Here is a 12,603-nt window from a genome sequence, read left to right as displayed (position 1 = left end):
TGCTGGGAACAAGATCGTCATCATAGCTCTGGATTTTCTTACCACTCAAAGCAGGTTAGGAGGAAGAAGTGATACCAGAAGGAAATTATTAGTGTAGTTCTCACCTTTTATCACTGGCTAAAAGCTTCCTAAAATCTCTCCAACAGTCTTTTGCTAACCTTTTATTGATATAGATTAAGTCACACACTTATCCTTAACTGTAAGAGAAGCTGAAAAGAGAATTTTTGGATAGGGCAATTATAATAGTCATGCGTTTTAAGACCAATTAAAATGCATACTTTGGGACTGGATATATTGTCTTCCTAAAAAAAAAGAAAAAAAACTATTGTATTTTGAAGGAAAAAAATGTCTATGGCAGGTATTGATTGCATGTTATAGGGGCAGTGAGTTGGTTAATGGAATGTGTCTTTCACACAGTAACAGAAATCTAGCCCATATTCTTGTAATTAAAAATGCAGGAGAAGATCTGGAATCTATATCATTAGCCTGAAGTTCAAATGCTCTTCCTATATGTCTAAGAGATTTTGAAGGAGAGACTAGCATTTTCAGAAGACTTAGCTGTATTTTAAGATATGCAATTCTTCTAATAATTTCCAAAGTAAAAGGAAAAACACCCCAACCATATTGTTTATTATGTGAGAATATAAAGAGAAAAACTGAATCCAAATGGATCACCAAGAGCATCTATGACATCACAAATGGTGAAGGGGTTTTCCAACTTCACAGTGTTCTTTAAACACTATAGCTCTAAAAACTATTTACTTTTACCAGTGTTTAAAAAATGAGCTTTCCTCCAAAAATAAAAGTGTTAGGTAAATATGAAATGACATTTATACTTCATTTTAAAAAAGAACATTCTTCTTATTCAGTTCTTTGCTTAAAGAGCAGGTAATTACAGAATACACTCCTGGTAACTAAAGCAGATTTTATCTACTCAACTGTTAATCAAAAATAAAACATAACCAGTGAGAGAAATTTTCAATGAAATCCTTAGAGAATTTTTTTGCCTTATCTATGAACTTAATGTAATTATGTCTTTTCTTTAAAGGAGAACTGTTGGAATAATATTGAAATCATTTTTAAATTAAAAATTTGTTCACCATATTTCACATTTACCTCAGCTCGATATTTTTGAGCTTCTAATATTGGTTCATTTTGCACATAAATGAACTGAAGTTATATCCTAGAAACTATACATCCACTTAAAGTTCTTAAAAGCAAAAGTTTTTATATGATGAAATTCCCCTAGAGGCTAAGAATAAGTTAGGAACAAGAATACCAAGTAGTTAGTACTTTGTATTACTAGTTCATTTTTCATTAAGTCAGCTTCCACATTCTGGTTTCACAGTTCCATATGATTCATATAAATAATTCACATTCTTGATTCAAAATGTGGAAATAATTGGTGAGAGATTATTTGTTTTTTTTTTTTTTTTTCCCAATGTTGAATACGTCCCCTGTAAAAGAAGGTCTGAATATTTTTGAAAACATCACATTCTCGTTATCTTTCCTATGTGTAATCATTCTCATCTTTGTGATTTAACATTGGTGTATTAGCATGATAGATGGGAGAAAAGGGGGGGGGAATTTACATAGAAAAGGCTTTGGTTCTGGACATACTGATAAGTCTCAGTTTTTGCACCTGTAAAATGGTAATGAAAATAGCTAACTTATAAAGTTGGTATGAGGATTTGACATAACACAGGTGAAGAGAATATAAGTAATCCTCAGAACAACTTGAAATTTTGTATAGTGAGAAAACAGTCTCAGAACTATATTCGTAAATGGTGTATATAAATAATAATTTTGGGGGCTGGGCATGTATCTCAGAATGTTTGGTTCGTGGAAGGCCCTGTTTCAAACCCCAAAACTGCAAAAATAAATAAATAAATAAAAAGATAGTAAAATAATAACTTTTAAAAGACATTTGGAAATAAAGTTTTAAATTTTTCCTTGTTTCTGGCAAGCCTTATCTTTTTGGTTAAGTAATCTGTAAAATGATGCTCTAATAGTTTGTAATATAATATGAAAAGAGAAATTGTTAACATTTACATATTTTCTTGTTACTGAATTATAAAATACATCTGTTACTTGGCTTTTTTGATATAGTAACTCACAAATAAAGATTTTGGATGTAATGTGAAGCCAGCTATGTGGTATGTAATCAAAATCATATCTATTAGAGATATAAGGGAAAAAAGGCAAATTAGAACATGGCATGGGAATAAAACTTTCCGGAGGTTTATCTTTGTGTATAGTGTATAGTGTATTTGTGTATAGTGCTTATTTGATTAATACTTGATCTTTTTTAAAAAATCACTAAATATATTATTAGTTTTTGAGCAGACTTAAACTTTATTCTTTCCAATTTGCTGGTTAAATTTGTTTCCTTATTCATATAAATATATCATGCTCCTCAGAGATTTTTAGTTTTTAGCTGTCCTTCAGGGTATAAACTCTTATTGTTACATTTAAGATGCATGATAATCTACCTTAAACCTACATTTCTTCCTTCTCACAGACTATACTTGTCCACAGCATCAAGACTTTTGTAGATGGACCTCTCCTGTCCTCCAAATAATTTGACCTGACTTTTTGTGTTTTTATTTCTGAAGCATAGGATGTCCTTTTTATTCATACTTATTATATAAAATCATTTTCCATGAAGTCTTTTCCAATCTTTCTTAATTGTTAAGATCTTTTGCTTCTCACCAGTTCCAAGATATTTTGGATCTATGCATTTCATTTTTCTTTATGTCTTATAGTTGAGTCTGCCTTCTGTATGAATTCACAAGCACCTCGAGGAAGGCCATATTATATAAATTTCTGCATGATCCATATTACCTATCAAGGAGTATTTTACAGTCTCAATAAATAATTACAGAAAAGAACCCTAATTAATATTGATTGTGTTTATAATGCTATATTATGCTGACTCTGTTTTTCACTTGAAAGAATGTTAGCTCCATGAATGTAAGGACTTGGATCCATTGTCTTCATTAAGTATATTCCCAGTGCCTGAAAAAGTGTTTGCAACACAGAGTCACACTCTTTAGTGTCTATAATAATGCACCTATATTTATAATTTAAATAACTACTAATTAAATATCAGAACTTTCAAAATTAATTTGCTGTTTGATAATGTTAATAAAGTATTATTATAGAAAGGCAGTTTTGACCATCTATGACTAGCTTTAAGGGAAGAATGTCTTGATTTGGAAGAATATCAGGATGACTGATGACTGAAGTACTGTCTAAATCCAAGAAAGTGTTGTTCAGTCTTTTCATATTAACCAGTAGAGTTTTCACACACATTTGTGGCTTATATTCACAAACACAGTCATTCTATTTGCTCATGTACTGTTCAAAATGCAAAATTCATCACTAGTTAGACAATACAGAAACCAACAAATAATGTATGCCAACTAAAAGTATTTAGGAAAAATATTAAGCACTGATTTCTGAAATAGAAACAGATATTTGTGTTCTTTTCTCTCTCTCTCTCTCTCTCTCTCTCTCTCTCTCTCTCTCTCTCTCTCTCTCTCTCTCTGTGTGTGTCTATGTCTGTGTGTGTAAGAGAGAGAGAGAGAGAGACAGAAAGACAGAGACAGAGTCATAACTAATGTAGGGACCCTATCCTTACCTTTTATATATTTAACAGTATTAACTGATATTCTTGATGGAAAATTTGATACTGGACTTGCAGTATGGAGCACTTATTTTTTCAAAGGCTGTTTGTAAAATGTGATTCAATTGAAAAGTCACTCTGTTAGATGGAAACTTATAATCTTTTGGTGAATGGCTATTGACATATGAACAACTACTAACTTGCATATTCTTTACAATGAAATATTTGTATGTATGAACATATATTTATTGTTTTAGTCAACTTTTTCTTGTCAGGTCTTTTCATCCAAAAGACCTGACAAGGACAATTAGAGGAGAACCATCTATGACTAGCTTTAAGGGAAGAGTGTCTTAAGAACCTGACAAGGACAATTAGAGGAGGAAAAGTTTATTTGGGGGCTCAGTTTCAGAGGTCTTAGTCCACAGGCTGCCAACTGTATTCCTCTGGGCCTGAGGTGAGGCAGAACATTGTGGCAGAAAAGTGTGGCAGAGGAGTGTCCCAGATACAAAATATATAACCCAAAGGCACACCCCCAATGACCCACCTCCTTCAGCCACACCCTACCTGGCTTTAGTTAACATCCAGTTTATCCCTATCAGGGCATTAATTCACTGATTGGTTCAAAGCTTTCATAATCCAATCTTGTCACCACTAAACCTGCTTGCATTTTTGCACTTATAAGCTTTTGGGGGACCCCTAATATCTAAACCATAACATTTATACACATGTATTCTTCAGAGAGGATGAGAGGAAAATATATTAATATCTGAGATTTAATTTTGAAATACTGTACTTTGCAAAAGGTCATTTCAGGCAGGAAGAGATAGTGTTCCTGTAAAGTACAGCTTGCTATCTGTGTGCTAATTGAGCTTATCTCTTGCTTGAAACAGAATTATCTGTTCTTAGGCTTAAGAAAAGCTATATTCAGTACAGTGGTATTTACAAAGGATCTAGCTTAGTAGACACTTTATCTTTCTCTGTGGTTCCTTGTCTTTGTTAGGCAGAAAAGAATTACATGGTATTATTCTTAATTTGCTGAAAAGGTGTGATATTTTACTAATGAAATGAAAATGATTGCTGGAATATGTTTACATCTTAATAAGTGGCAGAGACTCAGAGAGAAAAACACTCTCTGATTTTTGTTCTCATAATTTCTCTTTGGAGCTCTGCACTGAAATAACTTGCCCTTTTATTATAATTCATGTAAATAATTCTGAATATTTCATTTACATTCCCTTTTAGAATTACTTCCTAAGTAAGACACGTCAAGCCTGCAGAATCCTAGCTTCATATAAAGCTCAGTTCAGAAAAAGAGTAGTTTACTGAAACAACACCGGAAGATTCCTTAAATTGACTTATTCCTCCTGGGCTGCCATTTTTTCCTACCCCAAATCCATAAAGTGTCTGAGATATTAGACCTATTATCACAAACTCCTGTAATCACCATCGAATAATATTCTGAGAAGCAGAAATAGAATAGAAAGCTACAAGTTTCCATATTACTTTTTCATTCCTGACTCTCCCTGTTAATATAAGTAGCTATTATTACCAAGCAAGAAAACTGGTCTTGGTCATGATACTAAGGAGAAGTTAACATTGCCCTGAAATGTGGAAATCACAGAAGAGTAATTAATCACATTGGAAAAAAGGAGAAGACATGGAAAAATTTCACAAAGGCCAAAAAAGAGAATATAAAGTGGAGTGAGGGCACACTTTCTTGATGACAGTGAGATTTTTAATTTTGTTACCTAAATATGATAATATTCACTTGTCTCTACAACTACTCAGAAAGTTTATTGACATAGAAATACAGGATACTCAAATTTGTTCATAAGTATAAAATATTTGCTGTCCATCTGAAATTCACATTTAACTTGGAATCTTACAGTTTGATTTTCTAAATCCAGCAACTCTGTATTTTAAACACACTGTATTTTAAGATATTAACTCTACTAGATATGTGCTCCTGTTTTCTTTTTAATACCACAGCCAAGGGAAAAGAATCAATACAGTATCCATATCTAAGGAGGATAAGTATGTCTGTTCCTAATGACTCCATATTTCAAAAAGAGGTTGACCAGTGCATTCATTTTTTTGCCCTTGGAAAATGATGCATTTTTGCTCTTGAAGAAGTTCTTCTAGATATGCTAAGTGCCTTGTTGGTTACATATGGGGTCCTATTATCATGCGACTTTTTATTTCCTTAGAACTTAGATCGCAGGTAGTAGATTAAAGTGTTAACTACACCATATTTTCACTATTTCTCAATCCCAACCCTGCATAGTGATGGAATGGAAGCCAGGGCCCTTGCATGCTAAGTAAGTATTGTTAGAGGGTTACTGATAGTGTAGCCATAGAGCAATGACTGCCTGGATACTCTCAGATGTAGATCAAACTATGGTTTCTGGATGAGCATGCCCAAATGTGCAGAGATCTGCAATCCAGGGCCTTAACCCTATCTGGGCTACCTGTTCAATCACCACTTACCCTTAATGTATGTAGAGCACTACATGTGCATAGTCAAACCATATTCAAATATAAATTGAAGAATTGAACATATGAGTTACATCAGTAATAAAGGTCAAATTAAGTTGGGCATTACAATAGTCCTGTGTAATATAAAAGCATATGGGCAAACTCTCCTGCTCACACCTCTCTCTCTCTCTCTCTCTCTCTCTCTCTTTCTCTCTCACACACACACACACACACACACACACACACACACACACAGAGAAATTTCTATTGAATGCTCTTACTAATAAGAAAGTGTATAAATTATACAATATGATATATTAATATGTAGTCCTCACAGAGAAAAGGAAATTTATCTTTTGTGGACCCTAAGTTCATATTTAATAATCATATACCTGTAGGGGAAAAATACTTGGTTAATATTTTTCTTTAGTACCTAACTCAGTACCTATCTTTTTATAAGTAACCACTAAATGATTACTGATTGAATGAATAAATACATATTCTACCTCTTTGTGTTAATAGATTGCTGTAGGAAGGCATAAAAGTAGTACGACATTACTGGTGTCATGATAAAGATTGTCATATGTCACATATTAATTTTGGTGAATTGAAGATGATATAATAATACCATTTGGGAAGCCAGAAATGCATCCTGAGAAAGTTGACCTGTGAATTAAACAGTTATCCCAGGAAAGTATATGAGAAGATGAAGAGTTTGTAGAGAGAGCTGGATGTGAGAAGAAACCCTGTGATGTGTTGAACTTCAGTGAAGTAAATATTTCTGAGGTGTAAATTTTAATGAGAAACAGACAAAAATTGAAGCTGAAAAGTTTCAGGGCCTCATTTTATGTCAGATTAAAGAGCTTGGACTTTATTCTATAAACCACTGGGAACCGTTGACAGATTTTAAGCAGGACCTATGAAGGTCAGATATGCAGTTTAGGCAGAACATTTTTCCAATTATGAGGGGAATGGATCTATAAGGGGCAAAATTATAGGCAAGGGGGACGATTTAGGTAACTGTTACAGTAATCTAAAGATAAAATGATAAGGGCAGGAAAGTTACTAGTAAAAAGAAGTTGACTGAGTGTTGGGGGCTGGGAGATAAATGTTGAAGAAATATTGTAGAGGTAAAAGTAATACTGCTTGGTGATGGATACGATGTAGGAATGAGGAATGCAGAAATGTCTGGAAGGCAAATTGTAGATAAGGATTTGAAAAATTTGGGAAAAGTGTAAATTTTTGGAGCAAATGAAGTAACACTCATCAACTCCAAGATGAAATGGTGAGAGTGTGTGAGATTGCCTTGAAGAGCCCGAGTGAGATAAGACCTGGAAAGAAAATGGAAGCCTAGAGAGGTCACAATTGGAAGTTCAGGTAGAGAAGAAGAAGAGAAAGCGATGATGACCAGAGAAGACAGAGGAGAAACAAGATCATGGATCGGGAAAAAAAAAAGAGTGGATTTAAAATGACACCTATTTTAAAAGATGTTTTCATACTGCACATATATTTAGGATGGATTATTCAAGTTCTTTTATCTACCAGGAAATTAACTTACAGTTTACAATGAACTAAATATATATTGAATATCCATCTAAATTTCTCAAGAGAAACCACATTCTATCAAGTATAAAACAGAGTATCTAAAAACTATTTGTTTATGCATACTTACTTGAAAAAAACCTCCAAGAGCCTTTTTAGAGATATTATGGGATATACATTAAATACAATTAATCATACTTCATTTGTAGAGAAATTTGAGGCAAGAATAACAGTGCCAAATACAATACAGAGGTTTGGGAAGAAAAATCCCCATCCAAACACCTTTTAGAATATCTTTGTAATACATGACTCAAGACAGATTCATTGAATTTTATCCTCCTGTTTGGAGAACAGATTGTAAATCAAAAAGATGATCACCACAGGCTATTAATGACATTAGATAAAAACATTTTGCCCTCTTTAATGTATTATCTAGCACAATTTTAAGATAAACTAATTAAAATTTAAATGACCCCTATTTTAAAACATGTTTTCATACTGCACATATATTTAGAAAGGATTATTCAAGTTCTTTTATCTACCAGGAAATTACAGTTTGCAATGAACTAAATATATATTGAATATCCATCTAAATTTCTCAAAAGAGAAACTACATTCTATCAAGTATAAAACAGAGTATCTAAAAACTATTTGTTTATGCATACTTACTTGAAGAAAAACTCCAAGAGCCTTTTTAGAGGTATTATGGGATATTCATTAAATACAATTAATCATACTTCATTTGTTCAAAAAAGATATTTACAAGATTTTAGTTTTAAAATTGCATTATAGACATTGTCTACTTAAGAACTTATGTGTGAGAGAAAGGGAAGTTCATTGCAAATTAGCAGAAGAACGATGAGGAAAGTGGGGCATGAGTAGGGATCAGAAAACCCAGAAGGGCTATTTTCATAATGATTATAAATTGAAAGTAGTGAGACTAAGAGAAAAGACTCAACTTCACTTATGTATTTAGACACATGAACCTCCTGACATTTGCATCCCCATAAATTTCTTGTTGAACAAATCTTTCCTTAATGTAAAGTTAAATATCATGCTCTATGGTCTCATGAACCTCTACCTTCTGTATGTCCATCCTGATTTCTCATTTCTGTATCACTAACTGTGACATCATCATGCCCAAACCTTTGCTCTATTGATAATCCCTAGATGCTTGTCACTTACCTAAGTCTAGTGACTTAACACTATTGGAACACTCCTCATACCATGCACAGATGTTAATGGGTGGGTAGCAAAAGACATTCCAAGTCCCCTTCCTGGCAACATAGCAACCCATCCTATATTTAAAAAAAAAAAAAAAACAAAAAAAACAACAAAAAAAAAATACTGTATTTTTCCCTACATATTACAAGACACACTGAAGAGTTCTATTTTCAATATAAAGGATTTATTTTCCACTATATAATTTATTTTTATTTATTTCAAATTATTTGTATTTTGTACTTACCACAACTGACTGTTCCCTTTAACATTAGGCAAAGCTGGGAAAGAAGTGAATTGGCTTATCCTTGTTCTGCTCTGCCCTTCAACATTTGCTTTCAACCACAGTACTCCAACCGTTGGATTGTTTGGCTGAATCACAACAGAAGTCAGCAGAGGTCATCCTGTTTTCCAGCCAGTGGCTGCTCTCTGTCATGCTAGGGTTAACCTGGTTCCCCAGAATTTGTACTGAATCACATGGATAATTGCCTACTGTTTCTTGGGAATCAGAATTCTCTCTTCAATGATGATTCTTGCTATAATATTTGGTAGGCTTTTGTGGGAGGTAAATTCTATTGGGGGGAAAAATGCTAAAGTCATTTTGTCTAAAGTTTAATTCATCCTGCCTGGGCTTGTTAGAATGGTGTTTAGTCAAAGAGTGAAAACATGTATGGCATACTGGCACATGGGCCATAATTCAGACAGTGTTGAAGTACTAAGTAATTATTAATACTAAGTAAATATACTAAGTGCTGACAATCTCATTTACTGTCTTAAGAGTTTCTTGAAGAAATGCTTATTGGCCATGGACAATGTTAAAACAAGCCTTTGGAGTTTTTATTTCCAAATGTACTTTAAAAAGATTTAGGTAGAAAAAAATGTCTAAATCAGTTGAGTTTCAGCATTTGGTGACCTTGTGGACCAGTCAACATCACATGGTGGTTAACAGCAAGAACTCTGAAGACAAATCTGCCTGAGTCAGAATCCTTATTCTACCACTTACCCACTGGGACAAGTGATGTCATCTCTTAGATTCCCAGTTTGTTTTCTTTGAAAATAGTGATAGTAATACTACCAGTTTACAGGATATTTTAAGAGCTTAAATGGTTTGGGAGTTAAGTAAACAGCATGCTGGTAGGTAACTATAAAAATCTGTCATCTAAAATAAAAATGGGCAATGATTGATCATTGGCAACTGCAAAATTAAACTGAACTAATATCTAAGTTTTCTCTCATTATACTGCCTGAGGTGGAGTCAGTTGATACTTCTTTGTGTTTTACCCATGTCTCCTTTCTTACCTCTTTGGGTGCTTGTCATAGTCAATAGCTTGATTGGTTTATATGATTCTTATACTGGACCTTGAGAGCACAAATTATTTTGTGATCACATATTTGTCCCAGGGGACTTTTAATAAAAGTTCTTAATAGCCTTTGGGTCTTAATAAAGGTTCATGTTGAATTGAAGAATGCTCTCTCATTTCTAATCTACTATGTGAATTCCTATTATTGGTTTATTCCTTAGTATTTCACAAAATATTTCCCCTATCCTGGCTTTATTTTTTCTTGCACCTCCATTTCCCAGGACTCACTGAGTCTTTTTTTTTTTTTTTTTTAAGTAAAGATTTGTAATTCATTGAATATACCTTAAAATGTATTAGCATTTATCATTAACTCCAAACCATATGAATTTGGGCAGTATAGGAAATGAGGAAATTGAAAGAAGAAAAAAGTGCATAAATTAATTAAGATTCTACATTTAGAGGGAAAGCCATATTTATGAACTTTGGATTTGGCATTTTCCCATTTATCTTCGTTTTTCCTTTCTCTCCTGAAATCAATCCCTAGAGGAAGCAGCTACTTGAGAATTATTTGTGAAGAACTCTTAGCAGGGAAATGCATCATCAGTAAGCTCAAACACTATGAAAGTTTAAATGTGGAGGAGAGTGATTGCTTTTACCAAGTTGGGCTGAATTGTTTCAACACCCATAATCTAATCTCAAATCAGATTTTATTTTATTTATTTTTTTTAACAAATTCAACTCTTTTGCTATTTTCATTTTTCTAATGCTGATTCCCTACCAAGTGATCATTTAAACCCAAGGACTTTAATGTGACTATAAATCCATTAAAAAATCCCACAATTTCTCATAGGTTTCCATAGCAACAGAAAACCATGACCCTAAGACTCAGTCATCTTTACTTTCATGTTGGATCATTTGTAGTGAAAATATGTGTTTCCAAACACACTTGAACACACTCAGGAGAGGCTATTCACTTAATAGCACCTTTTATTTCCACAATAAAAGAACAGATCTAACACTGAACTTAAAAACATAAATATAATCTGGAAGATATGCAATAGTGTTCCCAGACCAAGTCTTTGACACATGTAGGGATCCAGTGGTGAATTTCATGTGCTGATTTTCTTTGTGTATGGGTGATGGCTGTTTTTTTAATTTAATTTTTAAATTTTTTTGTAGAAGTCCATGATAAAGTTAAACTTAACAGGGCTTTATTCAAAGTCTTTATTCAAAGAATAATCCTAAGTCTTAATATTTGTAAATAAGCCAAAATTAAAATAGGAAAGAAAGAAATCAAATGGAAACCAATTTCACATACTCTGTTACTTCTTATTTCTATTTTCTACAGAAAAGAAAACTGATTATTTTACATTTGTTGAAAATATGTTAATTCAGAGCTGTCTTATTTTAAAATGTACACGACAACACAAAATCTGCTTATAATATGTATTAAGACAAAAGAAAAATGCTGGGTGTAAAAAAAATCACATTTTGAGTATGTAGCTATCATTTTCAAATTTAGAATTTGAAATTTATAATCCCAGGATAAATAAGGAAATTTTGATGTATTAATAACTTGTGTTTCTAACATACATTTAAAATTATAATATTTCCATTATAACATGATGGTCAGAAAATCTTCAATGAGGAATAAGCTAAAACACACAACATAATATTAGATGCACATGCATATGGAAGATTAAGTATTATATTTATATAGTATTCATAAAAATATATCTCTTTCTAAAATACCTTCAGTAGAGTAATTGAAATCTAATAGTTTGTTCTAGTCTTATGGCATCTAGTAGCCACTTCTATTTTGCAAAACCAACTTATTGGCACATGAATACGAATGCAATGGCATTATAAATTCAAATTATATTAACAACATCCATATTTGGTGAACTGTGTTAATTAAATTGAAATTTGAATCAATCAGTAGCCATATGATATTATTGAAAAGTATTGCAACTGATTTAGGGGCATGGCTGTTTAGAGTATAGATTATAAACCATATAGTATATTTACTATATGTTATAGTAGAGCATCTAAATTGTATTAATAGAGATATTATCCAAGTACTGCTATAATAAGCACTGCACTGTGATACATGCAATCTAGGGTTTTTGTCAGATTTTTTTCATCACTGTGACCAAAAGACCTGACAAGAACAATTTTAGGAAAGTTTATTTGGGGATCATGGTTTTCATGATCATGGTCTCAGGCTCCATTGCTCTGAACTAAGGTGAAACAGAACATCATGGCAGAAAGGTGTGTAGGAAGAAAGTAGCTTAAGACCTGGCAAAACAGGAAACAGAAAAAGAGAGTTTGGCTCACCAAGAAAAAACACAAACCTGAAAGACATATACCCAGTGACCCACTTCTCTAGTTACTGATATCAGTTTCTTAATCCAATTTAGTTTAAGGCTCTCATAA

General features: G+C 32.7%; 1 protein-coding gene and 1 long non-coding RNA gene across 6 annotated transcripts in view; one reads left to right on the top strand and one right to left on the bottom strand.

The window, feature by feature from the left end:
- Nucleotides 1-12,603, top strand: part of LRP1B (LDL receptor related protein 1B) — a 1,899,381-nt gene that overhangs the window by 37,361 nt on the left and 1,849,417 nt on the right. The window lies entirely within an intron of this gene.
- Nucleotides 3,586-11,300, bottom strand: LOC306658571. Its single transcript, XR_013763081.1, has 3 exons — nucleotides 9,114-11,300; nucleotides 3,987-8,943; nucleotides 3,586-3,922 (listed from the first exon to the last, which is right to left on the bottom strand). It is a non-coding gene; the product is annotated as an uncharacterized lncRNA (long non-coding RNA).

Source organism: Sciurus vulgaris (assembly GCF_902686455.1).
Source record: "Sciurus vulgaris genome assembly, chromosome: 3".
NCBI classification, from domain to species: domain Eukaryota; kingdom Metazoa; phylum Chordata; class Mammalia; order Rodentia; family Sciuridae; genus Sciurus; species Sciurus vulgaris.
The sequence above is the reverse complement of the archived record's forward strand: the minus strand, read 5'-3'. Positions and strand labels throughout refer to the sequence as shown.